The 13096-nt window shown below is 42.3% G+C and overlaps 1 protein-coding gene across 1 annotated transcript in view; it reads left to right on the forward strand.

The window, feature by feature from the left end:
- Window positions 1-3440: 3440 nt before the first annotated feature.
- The window catches only part of CHST9 (carbohydrate sulfotransferase 9), a 56270-nt gene continuing 46614 nt past the window's right edge, over window positions 3441-13096 (forward strand). Inside the window, exon 1 of the mRNA XM_081918556.1 lies at window positions 3441-3763. The gene's annotated coding sequence lies outside the window, so the exon portion shown is untranslated. The remainder of the gene's footprint in view (window positions 3764-13096) is intronic.

Here is a 13096-nt window from a genome sequence, read left to right on the forward strand (position 1 = left end):
TTTCCATTTTCACCATGCAGAGAAACATTTGCTCAGTTTAGGAATCAAAATGGTTCCAGGTTGGCTTTCCTGTGCTGATCTATGTACGTGTGGTTATGAACGTTGCCATATATCTAAAACCATAAAATTCCTATCACAGCTGCTTATTGAACACCATTAAATACATGCATGGGTAATATAGCAGATATATTGTTTCACAAGGCTAAGATTGCATTTCTATGCACCACACTTTCCCGGGATTACACCCCGCTGAAAACAATGGAATTAATGTCTGTGCAAATATGCATAGGATTTCACTGTAAATGTTTCAATCCTAGGATGAACAAGTCCATTCAACATCACACTTGCAAGAGGAAACCATGTGCCTTTCACCAGCAGTCACTTGGTAATTCATCCTTTTGCCAGGTAATTGATATAGAAAGAGGAAAGCTATCCCTGACCAAAAGAAACACTTGAAAACAATACAAAGGTCAGGGAAAAACCTATACAACAAAATACTTTATTATCACATAACAGCATATATAAAAAGAAAACTAAAATGTTTAGAGTACAAACAGATATATGCAGTTCATGGAAACTTTACTCAAATCAATCTCCACACACATTTTCTTTGGGTGTAGACGGAAGATGAGAGTTCAAATCACCAACAAACACAGGAGATAATAGGCAAATGGGATTTAAATAAAAATAGATTGAGGGGGAGCACTGTGGCTACATTCTTTGTTCTGGAAACTCACATGTTTGTGTTTGCTTCCACACACTAAGCCATGATTTGGTTTAGCATTATATGCAAACTTGGTCACTGTGTGTTTATCAATGCTCAAAGTAAAGTATCTTTCTAAGAAAGTATCTCATAAGAACATGTAACCATATATTTAAAAATAAACATACCCAAAATACTTCCATTCAGCTAATTGTTTTGACAAAATGATGTTTCCAGAGTTTCACCTATATATGTGAAATTGTAGCAGGGTCTAGGTTTAGAGAAAATGCCTATATAGAAGATTGTATTTCCTCCTGACATGTAAATAAACACACAGTAGGTTAGCACATGCACCTGGTCAATGAAACAACAGGACACACACACCCTCCCAAATTCCAAACCTTTGTGGGCGCCAAGGCAAGGCAGCACAGCGAAATAATGCCCCATAACTTATCATCACAATATCACAAAAAAGTAAGAACAACTTTGTTATCTAAACAAAATCATTGAGCACAGAAAGTCAAGTTCTAGTTTGGCCTGAATGATTCAAAGTGTTACATGGCTGAAATACAAAAATAAATAGTTCCGTATTCCTCGGCAAAGATGAAGCTCTGCCAAGAATATTTGGGGCAACTTACTTTGATGTCTGTAAATTGTGGAGGATTCAGAGGGGAACAGAGAGATTATAAATGGCCTGGAAATCCTTTGCCATATTTCTCTCTGCCTAGAGAGAAAAAGATTGAGGGCTAACACAACAACTTCCAGGACAATGTAATAACAAAAAATAGAAGGGGGTGAGAGGATAAAGAAAGCACAACATTAAAACTGCAGCTGTAATTTAGTTTGGCCAACAGGGAAAACATCCTAACTTTAAATTACACAAAGCCTCCTGCCACTGTGCAAAACTTCTTCCTTTTTCTTTCGTAAGCTGCAATCCTATACTCACTTCCCTGGCTGTAAGCCTCATTGAACTCAATGTTCAAGTGGGGGTGCCTAGCAGGAATCGTAAGTCCTCGTGCTTGATGCTAAACTCCCCAAGATGCTATCAATTTTGGCAACAGCATCATAAAGAAAAAATTTAACTGGCCACAGTTTAAACCTCTCTGCTCAGACAAGTGGCCTGATGGGGATAAAAATGGTCCCATCCTAGTCATCATAACCCTGGTCCTCAGTTGAGAGAAGGGGAACTGTGCACACTCAGTCATACCCAGACTTACCTGGGAGCAAGCACCACTGAGCATCATAGGCCTTAGGTAATAACAGGTAATACAGTTAAACAGTGTCTCTTGCTATTATGAGCAGTGCCACAACTAACCATAACTGTGCCCAGTGCGAACCGTATATTGTGTGCCCCCCTCAAAATGCTATTTGTATTAATGATCAAACAAAAAAAATGTAATTTGCAGGACTATTGTTGTTGTTGTTAATCATATTCATGAACCACATATATGACACAAGGAAAATCGTAATTCTGATTTAACATGAACAGCAGCAAATGCCCCTTTATCATTATTTATTAGATTTGTATACCACCATTTATCAAAAAAGGTCAGGGCAGCTCACAAGATAAAAACATTGCACCCCATGTTGGGACACTTGCCACTTGGTCCTAGCTGAGCAACTCGTGTGTCACAAAGACTTGACCCTTCATATGGTTCATTTGCCTATCCAGTTGTGTTTTAATCTGTTCATCAATAAATAGCCTCTTGTATTAATGGGTTATGGGCCAGATGGGTGGGGTATAAATAATAAAATTATGATGATGATGTTAATGATGATGATGTTTGAGTTATGTTATGGTGGAAGATACATTTTTAATGAAATCAGTTCTGAGTGCTCACTGGAAGGACGGATCCTGAAGCTGAGGCTCCAATACTTTGGCCACCTCATGAGAAGAGAAGGCTCCCTGGAAAAGACCCTGATGTTGGGAAAGATGGAGGGCACAAGGAGAAGGGGATGACAGAGGACGAGATGGTTGGACAGTGTTCTCGAAGCTACGAACATGAGTTTGACCAAGCTGCGGGAGGCAATGGAAGACAGGAGTGCCTGGCGTGCTCTGGTCCATGGGGTCACGAAGAGTCGGACACGACTAAACGACTAAACAACATGGTGGAAGAGGGAGGAAGGGGGAAATAAGGGGGGGCCAAATCTTGTTAATAACTTATTACTTATACCCCGCCCATCTGACTGGGTTGCCCCAGCAACTCAGGACAGCTTCCAATATAATAAAAACAGTGCAAAACATCAGTTATTATATTTTTAAAAATTCTTTAAAACCTATAAAAACATTGTAAAATAAAGCTTCTTGTTCTGAGCCTGCAAAGCAAGCAATCCTATCTTTTATCACACAGAAACTTAGCACCTTACTTCTCTGCAAGCATGCACAGAAAGTCAAAGTATACTTTTGAATAACTAAACCTCACTGGCTTCAACGGAAAGCGAACCTTTAAAAAAGTTTATATGCAAATCCAAACCGTGTTTCCTGAACAATTCTCCTTCGACTTACAACGCACAACTGTGCACCTGTGCCCTTTCTGCCTGTCACGTCGCTCTGACAAGTGGCAGGACCCCTCGAGGGGTGGGCAGCGCTCTCAGAGCGAGGTCTGCGCGCCTCAGGTTAACCGAGCAGCGCATTCCAAGGAGCGCCCCCCTCCCCCCGGACGCGCGCGCGCTCCGCGTCCCGAGAACTGCAGCCTCCGTGCAGCGCCAACTTCTCCTGGCAGAAAGTAAGGGCGAGGGGGGTGGAGGAGGCGCGAAAAGGAGGCGGTGGTGCACGCGCAGCCGCCTCGCGCCCCGACCCTGGGCGCGTCGGGAAAAGGAGACGCGCTGCTGGGGCTTGTTCCATTCCGCTCTGGCCGGAGAGAGGTCTCCGAGAGGGCGCCGCGCGCGCCTGAGGGGAACCTCCCGACACTTTTGCGCTCTTCTGCCGCCTCCGCCCCGTCCTCGGGTAGGTTGGGAAGTTGGCAGGGCGGGGCTCGGCCAGCCGAGGAGGAAGAGAGAGCCGGGGAATTCTGTCCCGCCCGGTGCCATTCCACAGCGAGCCGCGGGCGCGCCAGCAAGGTAAGCTGCCCTCTCCGGGGAGGGGAGGGGGGAGGCCGGCAGAGAGGAGAACTCGCTCGCGCGGGGTAAACAAGCGGCTTCTTTTGGCGCGTCCGCTTGCAAGCCCCTCTGCCCGCCTGCGAGGCGAACTCGGTGGCCGCAGCCCTCCCTGAGGCGGCTGTCCGGAGTCCGCCAGCGAGGAAGGGGGCGAGCTCGTCTCCTCTTCTCGCCCCCTCAAACTAGAGCAGAGGAAGGAGCCTCTGGGGCACCTGCTTGCCTCTGCTTGCCCAAGCCTCTTCTGACAGGCTCTTTCGCCACGCCCTCGCCGTTCCCACATGGGAAGCCTCGTCCCGCGGCGCAAACCCCCGCAACTTTTGTGCTTCATGAGGGGACCGCTCCTTCCCCGAGAGCCTGGGACTATTCTTGGTGGGTGCAGGTTGAGCGGAAGTTCAACAGGTGCTGCCCCTCTCGAGTTCCTGCATCTGTTAAGGGCGAGGGGGAGACCGTCCTACGGTGTCTTATGGGTCCATCCCATAATGAGCAAGTGTGGGAGCTGGAGATTTCCTTTCTTCAAAGGCTGCACACAACTCAAAGGGGTCGCTCTGGGCAAGGGAGGGGCTGTCAGCTGAACTCCACTTTCCCATCTGCAGTGGTGGTTTCGGTTTTTTAAAGAAATTTTAAAATATCTGAAACAGAAGTGTGAACGCTGAATGCTTGAAACGAACTGTATGGATGCAGTGTTGTTAATGAGGCTAAAGAATCCATGCACACTGTTGAGGATCTTTAGATGACCTTTAGGCACTTTGTCACTCTTTTAACTCTTGTCCTGCGAGAAGGACTTAAGGATCTCTGTCATCAAAATGGTCCTATCTAGATTCTCTCCTTATTGGGTGTGATCCTGATTTTACAAAGAGTTATTCGGGAGAATGCATTGCATTGTTCCTCAAAGCTGGTGCAGAGTCTGTGTTTCCATCTCTTAAATGTGTGTCTTTAAAAGTTTGCACATATTTATAGCTGCATGGGACAAAACCCTTTGAGAGAGAGAGAGAGAGAGAGAGAGAGAGAGAGAGAGAGAGAAATTGTGATGATGGTTGACACATGAAATCTTTGAGTTGTGCATTTAGGTCTGACATCACAGTCTACAGACATCAGTGGAAATATAGCAAGTGTCTTCAGATAGCTTCAAATTATTCATTTCCCTCCTGTATATTCTGAGTATGTGTATAACACCTATCAAGATATCACAGGAGAATGGAATAACTAGGCTGTTGCAGAAAACCCTTAAAAAGAAAGTTTGCTTTTTAAGGGCTTTGACGTGCATTAAAAGAAGTCTTCAAAGTTAAGGAGAAGTCGGGGACTTAAGTGATTCTTGTGAGAATGTCACCTAGACACTATTTTCCAGATACTGCAGTGCAAAACTTAAACGTTAGTCTCAAAGCAAAAAGCAGGCATAAGTGACAAAGACAAAGTTTCATGGGATACTGTCAAGATTGCTTACTTGGCATATATAGGAACTGAGAAAATAATGCTTTTTGGATAATTCACATCATTTTGAGCATCTGCTGTTCAAATATTTATATACGTCAAAAATTCACTAGCTATATTTTGAAAATAAGCTTCTATATGGAAATTACTTGAATATAAGTTAGTTCCATATAACTGGTTGACACAAAACTCTTTAAAGTTGCTAATAGTGTGACTGAAACAAAATAGAACAGGGTTGTTGTTTTTCTGTACTGTATGTCCATCTAAAAGGTCAAAATGGCTGTCCATTTTGCTTTATGTGGATCTATTTGATTAAAATCGGTTAATCAGTCAACTAATTTTTTTAAAAAATAAAGTGGCTTTTGGCTTCTTATTTGACTGAAAAATTACCCTGCTGGATGCAAATGGCTACCAAACATCTTTGGGATGTTCCATAACTTCGTAACTTTTATTCAAAGTGGAGATAACAGACAAAGACCACTTTAATCAGTTATGGAAAGAATTTCTTGAATTATGGGACAATTTTGTGATTATGATCCACGTACAACTGAACTTGCAATCATTTCCTATCATGTATATTGAGAATTAGGAATATAGAAAGCTTCCTTATAGTGAGTCAGACCCTTGCTCCATCTAGTTTAGTATTGGCTACACTGACCGGAAGAAGCTCTTCAGGTTTTCTGACAGGAGTCCTTCCTAGCCCTACTGGAAAATGCTAGGGATTAAACCTGGGACCTTCTGCATGCAGATCAGATGCTGGGTCATTGCAGACCCAAATGTATAGTGTCATTTTGCTAGTTAAAGTTTGCTCCAGTTTATGATTTATTGTTTGTTAAACAAAAAAGTTTTAACAGAAAAAGAATGTGTCCGACATGCTTGCTTAGAAGTAAGTCCGGCTTTGTTCAATTCGGCATAGTTTTTAGTATGTGCTACTGCAGCTTCTGACTTCACTGGATTACTAGCTAGTAGTCTGCTTTGTGTTGTGTTTTGTTTTTAATACTGTTACAGTTCTGTCCTCTGTTTCCTCTTGTAAGAAAGAAGTGAAATACTCTCTGAATGTGTTTGCTGTACTTGTCAGTGTGAACATTTCTGTATCTCTGCCATCTTCCTGTCCAGTGTTCTGTACCCCCCAGCAGAGAGAACAAGTATAGGTGTCATACATTCTGACAACCCCTCCTGCTTAATATAAACCACATTTTGACACTATTGTAGCTTTAAGCAAATGCTTTTTTATGTAGAAAACTACAGCAGTATTAGTAGAACAGAATTGTTTAATTTTACTAATATTAATAATAGGAAACAGAAGTGTTGGTGCTTAATTCTGTCTAGGAGATACAACCTGCAAAATTAGAAACTCTTGTTCCTATTTGCAGGTGTGACTGAAATGTTCATTCTCTGAGTCCCCCTCTCTAGTGGCAAATAAAACACTTTTCAAGACTGGGAAGGATCTTCAAGGTGCAGTCTAGGGCCAAACTCTGATGAGCTTCAGCTCAGGTTGTTGCATATTTTGAATAATTAGCAGGGGACTAGCAGAATTAAGGTTTCAATAGTATAATCAGTGGGTGGTGCTGTGGTCTAAACCACAGAGCCTAGGGCTTGCCGATCAGAAGGTTGGCGGTTCAAATCCCCACAATGGGGTGAGCTTCTGTTGGGAAGGTAAATGGCATTTCTGTGCACTGCTCTGGTTCGCCAGAAGCGTCTTAGTCGTGCTGGCCAAATGACCCGGAAGCTGTACGCCGGCTCCCTAGGCCAGTAAAGCGAGATGAGCGCCGCAACCCCAGAGTCGTCTGTGGCTGGACCTGACGGTCAGGGGTCCCTTTACCTTTACCTAGTATAATCAGAATCTAAAGAAGATAACAGTTAATTATCAGACACTCCTCCTCCAATTTTTCAAATAAACATTCCCTAAATAAACTGACAGTAAAATTTAAAAAGAATTTTAACATAACTTAAGTGCTGAATTAGAGTAATTCTTTTAAAAAAAACTGGCAAGGAATGACAGGTTGTTGTTTTGCATAAGAGGGATACATCAGTACCAATAAAAGGTTACTATCCTGAATAGGCAAACAATTGATAGGCAATTTCTCTGAGTTCAGCCTCCTGTAGTGAACAATTTGTTCTTTAAAAGACAACTCTAAAAGATCTCTAACCCAGTTTTTAGCTGTAGGTACAGAACAATACTCCTATAAAATAAAAAACTTTGATACAGATTGCCAACATCTCTTGTAACAGGTATGGGGATTTTCCAGATCATAGTGATAGACGGCAGTTTAAGCTGATTGTATGTGGATTCTAGCTTTAATGACAAGCTTAAATGACACTGGCATCATTCTAAAGGCTTCAATAACACAACTGATATTGTTTGTTCTGAAGCAACTCTGGAGCAATCACCACTCCATCGTATTTTAAAATACCTATAGCAAAACATTTTGGAGACAAGTACAAAATACCACCTTGCTCCACCTTTTTGTTTTTGCTGAGTAGGCCTAAGAGCTAGCTTATATTGTATGTGGGAAAGGGCAGCTACTTGAGACCCAGTGTGAGTAAGCCCCATTGAATTCAGTAGGGCTTGCTTCTGAGTAGAGAAGGTTAGGATGAAGTTTCATGGGGCAATTCAAATGCCTATACCCTGCTGGTGGGGCTTTGCAGAGTGGCAGGGCCACAGCCCTGCTACTCACATTGCCAGAAGACCGGGGGGGGGGGGCAAGACAGTTGGGCATGAAGTGGACCTGATCACCTTTTTTTTTGTCCCACTAGTACCAAATGAATGGGACGCGGGTGGCGCTGTGGGTTAAACCACAGAACCTAGGACTTACTGATCAGAAGGTCGGCGGTTCGAATCCCCACAACGAAGGGTGAGCTCCCATTGCTCGGTCCCTGCTCCTAGCAGTTCGGAAGCACAAAGTGCAAGTAGATAAATAAGTACCACTCCGGCGGGAAGGTAAACAGCATTTCCGTGCTCTGCTCTGGTTCACTAGAAGTGGCTTAGTCATGCTGGCCACATGACCCGGAAGCTGTACGCTGGCTCCCTCGGCCAATAAAGCGAGATGAGTGCCGCAACCCCAGAGTCAGCCATGACTGGACCTAATGGTCAGGGGTCCCTTTACCTTTTTTAGTGCCAAATGAAGAGCAAGGTAGCAGTGATTGGGCACCATTAACCAATATGTTTCTAATTTCTGATGAACTATAATGAGCCCAGAAATTTGGGCTTTTCATTAAGCTTTTCATTAAAGTCTATCATATATTGCATTGCAATAAAGTTGTGTTTCACAATGGTATGAGGGTTCTTTGAAGCAACTGCTATGGTGTGCATGTCAATGACATCTCATAGATCGTTTGACTCCAGTGAGAGCTATGAAGATGTCTTCTGCTGGACTCTTTCCATGTGGGTGTTTCATAGGGAAACCCTACCCCAATACTGGCTATAAAACAGATCCACTTTCTATAGATTTCTTAAGGTTTATACTGGTCTTTTTACCCAGTGTAGCTGCTTTATACTGGTTTAAATAGAATTGCTTATAAGGCCAAATCTGGCTTCTTAGCCTGTTGGAAGTCTATTGCTTCCATATTGTTTGCCTCAGCATACAACCAGGTACAATTTCCACCCCTCTTTCTTCCACAAGTACCTGCAAGAGCACTATTGCTGGGATTAGGAACTTCAGATACGGAGTCACATGGGGCTCTCCAGGCCTCTTTATCTAGCACTTGAGGGTCATGCCCCATCTCCCCAGGCTGCATCCATCACCAGCCCTGTTTTGTAGCCTCCTTAAGTATTTTTACTTGGTTGGAATGCATCCTTGAACTCTGTTAATGCTTCATGCTTGCCTAGATGAAAAATAGAGAGGAGCATGTGTAGAAACTAGCCTATTGTATGAATGTAAAATGCCTATATGTTGCTCTGCCCATTTTTGTCTCCTTATTTGGAATGTTCTGGTTATACCTGGGCATGCTACTCTTTGTTCAGTATTTTCTGCATGCTGGTTGAGTTGCTTTCAATCATTGTTGCTGCAGGCATGAAATGAAGTTGCCAGGTTGGTTGCTGGCCAGCTCCTTCTGAGCAGAGTAAAGATTTTCAGTGTGGGATATAAAGGAATAGGAATAAATAAGATGAAGTAACTTGTTTCAGGATGCTGGTGTTCTCAGCCCGAAATGTTTCCAAAATCAGGAGCCTTCCAATACAGTGGTACCTCGGTTTACGAACTTAATCCGTTCTGAAAGTCCATTCCTAAACTAAAACAGTCCTTAAACTGAGGCACGCTTTCCCTAATGAGGCCTCCCGATGCCACTGCCATTCCACCATTTGGATTCCATTCTTAGACTAAGGTAAAGTTCTCAAACCGGGATACTATTTCCGGTTTTGCAGAGTTTATAAACTGAATCCTTCTTAAATCGGACTGTTCTTAAACCGAGGTACCACTGTACTCTGAATTTTTTAATTTTTTTTTGTTTTTATTGCTTTCTGATTCTTGTGCTTTTCATAAAAAGCCCATGCTTCTCTACAAAGTATCTCTCTGATAACAGAACAGTAACATCTTGCTCATATCTTTCAACTTCATAGAGACATACTTCACTGCAGAGCTCTTGCATTCAAGTAGGGTGGCATAAACTAAATTTATCACATGAGGTGAATTCCCAGATGATGGAATTGAGGTCTGTAGAACTTTTGGGACTTGTGTGTGAAAGAGACTATTCCTTAGCAATATGCTAATGGCACAAACTTAAGAACTCTTACAGAGAATTCTAATAGAAAAAGTTACCTCCTGCTGTGTCTGACACAGAAGGCAATGATCTATCTTCGTGTCATAGTCATGGTTTTAATGAAGCTTATGAGCGCAGGCTGTAGATCACAAATCATTGTATTAACTGCACTAATTAATCAGGCTGGCATTTTTCAAATCTTATGCAGAATAATAACTGTGCAAATAGTCTGAGCCTGAAGTGTGTGAGTCTTAATTAAAACTCTGTCTAAACACAATAAAATTGTGTCACTGCCAAAATTCTTAAAGTAGAATTTGAAGCAGCAACCACAAGTGAGCCCCAGCATCCAGCATGCAACCAGTAATTTTTTAAAAGAATGAATGCTCCCCGCCCCCCGCCCGCCATGCCATTTCTCTTCTTTCTTTTCTTTTGCTGCTTTTTGTGCCAAACCACTTCCTGGAACTTCCTACCTTTAAATATAAACCCCACACCTTCAGTTAGCAAGAATGTTGACTGGGGCAGCCATCAGATCATGCCATGTTGATTGTGAAAGATTTCCGTTGGGCACCTGTTCAATTCTGTGCTGCATTTCAGATGACACTGTTGTGCTATAAAGCCCTAAATGACATGGGGTCCTGGTATTTGAAGGAATGCCTCTCCGTATATCAATCTGCTCAGGTTCCTAGTTTTGGGAGATCGGGGGCTTTTCATTGTTCTACACCAGAGGAAATTCATTAGGTGCTGACACAACATGAGGTCCTCTCAGTGGCAGTGTCCCAGTTATAGAATGCCATTCCTATGAAAGTGTAACTGGCGTTGACCTCATTGACATTTTGGGACCAGGTTCAAGCATGCCTGTTCGCCTAGGTATTTATGGGATGTTGGCCCACTGCTACAATAGATGTGGCAGAAATTTTTATTGTGCATTTGATTTAGATCAGGGGTGGGGAATCTCTTTCAGCCCAAGGATTGCATTCCCTCCTAGTCACCCTGCCAGAGCCCACATACCAATGTTGGGAAGGGTCAGAGACATAAATGGGGGAAAGCAATAAATGTCAATCCTACAGTAGTCTAGCTCCAACACACACTTATCCTTCCTTCTATCCTTTGTCTAAGCAGGCAAGCAGCATTATCAGCATTCAAGGACAAATTGCAGCCTGGCAAAAACATTTAGGGTCATTGTGAATCAGGACCAGTGAAGGGCCACATCTGGCCTAGGCCTAAGGTTCCCTGCCCCTGATTATAGCTTTCTCTTATTTAGTTTGGATTGTTTTAATTGTTGCTTTAATTTTGTTGTAACTCTCTGGGATCAATTGATGAAGTGCTGATTAAAATGTAGTTAATCAAGATGTGTGCATGAATAGCAACAAAATGAAGGATAGAACCCTCTGACAACAGCCTTCATTCAGAAATCTATAGGGCAGAGAGGACAACAATTATCAATACAACTTAGTTTCACAACCCCATAGATGGAGTACAGCTGTTCATCTGGCGATGCTGTTATTTCTTTACTTCTCAGGTAATTGAGCCAGCCTTAAAAAAGGGGGGGGGAAACATAAACGATTTTACATTGCACCTAAAATATTTTCAACCACTGATGAAAACAAATTTTGCCCCAACCTAGCTTTCTCATCATTCATCACCAGCAAGTTCATGCTTGCTATAGCAAGTAATTGACCTGACCTGACCTGGTAACTTGAATGCATTAGAGCTCATTTAGATGCTTATAAACCCATAGGAAAAATAGATATTTAGTCAGCCTGATTGAGACAGGTCTCTGGTTTGAGCGGGCTCCATGTCAAAGCCATACATTTGTTGTTGCCAAAATTCAAATAAAACCAAACCTGAGCCCAATGACAGCTTTTCCCCTTATGGAAATAGCAGCTCAGGGGGTAGACGGACTTTCATCGAAGTGAGCATAATGCTGTGATCCTACTTCTTTTTTGGTTCTGCCCCAATTCTTATCAGCCCCTCCGTGCAGCTTTTGTTTAAAGTTTTAAAAGAATCATGCAGCACCATGCCCTTTTAACAAAACATATAGTTTGGCCCTGATAGAGGAGGATGGGCAGCAGTTGTCCAATCAGCAACTACGACCTGTGGTACGATGAACCACATTGCTTCCATGCCTCTGTCACTGTGCTAGTAAGTGCTAGTTCCTGTGCAGAGTGGGGAGCCTGTGGCACTCCAGATGTTGCTGACCTCTCAACTCGCATTAGCCCCAACCAGCATGGCCAATCATCATGGATGATGGAATCTGTAGTTTTAACCTCTGGAGGGCCACAGCTTTTCCACCCCTGGTGGAAAGCCAACTTTTTCAGCACACTGGCACAGGGTTGGGTACCTTCCAAAAACTTACAGGTGTTTGAGCTCAGTATCTGCTAGGCATTTTAAAAAATAGTTTTGCTATTATTATTTACTTAAGCACAACTTGGCATTCTGATAATAATCCTGTACTGACATTTAAGTTGTTTTGTTCTTTGGTTGAAATTATCATGTTGTCCTTAACTTTTCTGTATTCTTTTATCAATGCATAAGCATTTTATTTTCAGACTTCTGGGCTACATTTTTTAAAAGGTTCCTATGATAGCTATTGCTTACATTATACGTTTCTTTTAATAAGAGCCAAAAAGCTGGCTCTGAAACTTATGGAGAATCCAGTATTTGGGGGCCAATTTCATTTGTCTGTGTACCATATGGTGTTCAATCTTATATAACTTGTTTATAGGCCTGTTCTTCTGCAGAGATCTAGGTCTACAAATAGAAACTTCACCACCAGAATGGCAAACAAAACATCAAATATTTCTCAAATGATTGTTCCCAACTGTCTTATTTTACCTTATTACTTATTTTTTTTCTTTAGTTCACTCGAAACACTGCTTATTGAATATTCTTTCCAAGGGCATCATTGTACTGAATTTCAAGATAGGCTTGGATTTTTTGCTTTGCAATTTAATACTCCCTCTATACTATACTCAATTGAATTACAATGTGCTAGATTTTAAAAGCAATTTAAGAAGCTTTACTTTCTCTAGCATTCTACAAAAGGTTCTGTATTGCGTTTTCGTCAACTCTAACATCCTGCTGTTTTTGAGTGGCAGGTGAAGGGCATTTAAATTAATGATTTCCCTCTCCTGAGGCTCTGTGTTGCAAGTAAGATTATTCTTCAGAAAG

This window comes from Podarcis melisellensis, assembly GCF_964234715.1.
Source record: "Podarcis melisellensis genome assembly, chromosome: 7".
In the NCBI taxonomy this organism is placed as follows: domain Eukaryota; kingdom Metazoa; phylum Chordata; class Lepidosauria; order Squamata; family Lacertidae; genus Podarcis; species Podarcis melisellensis.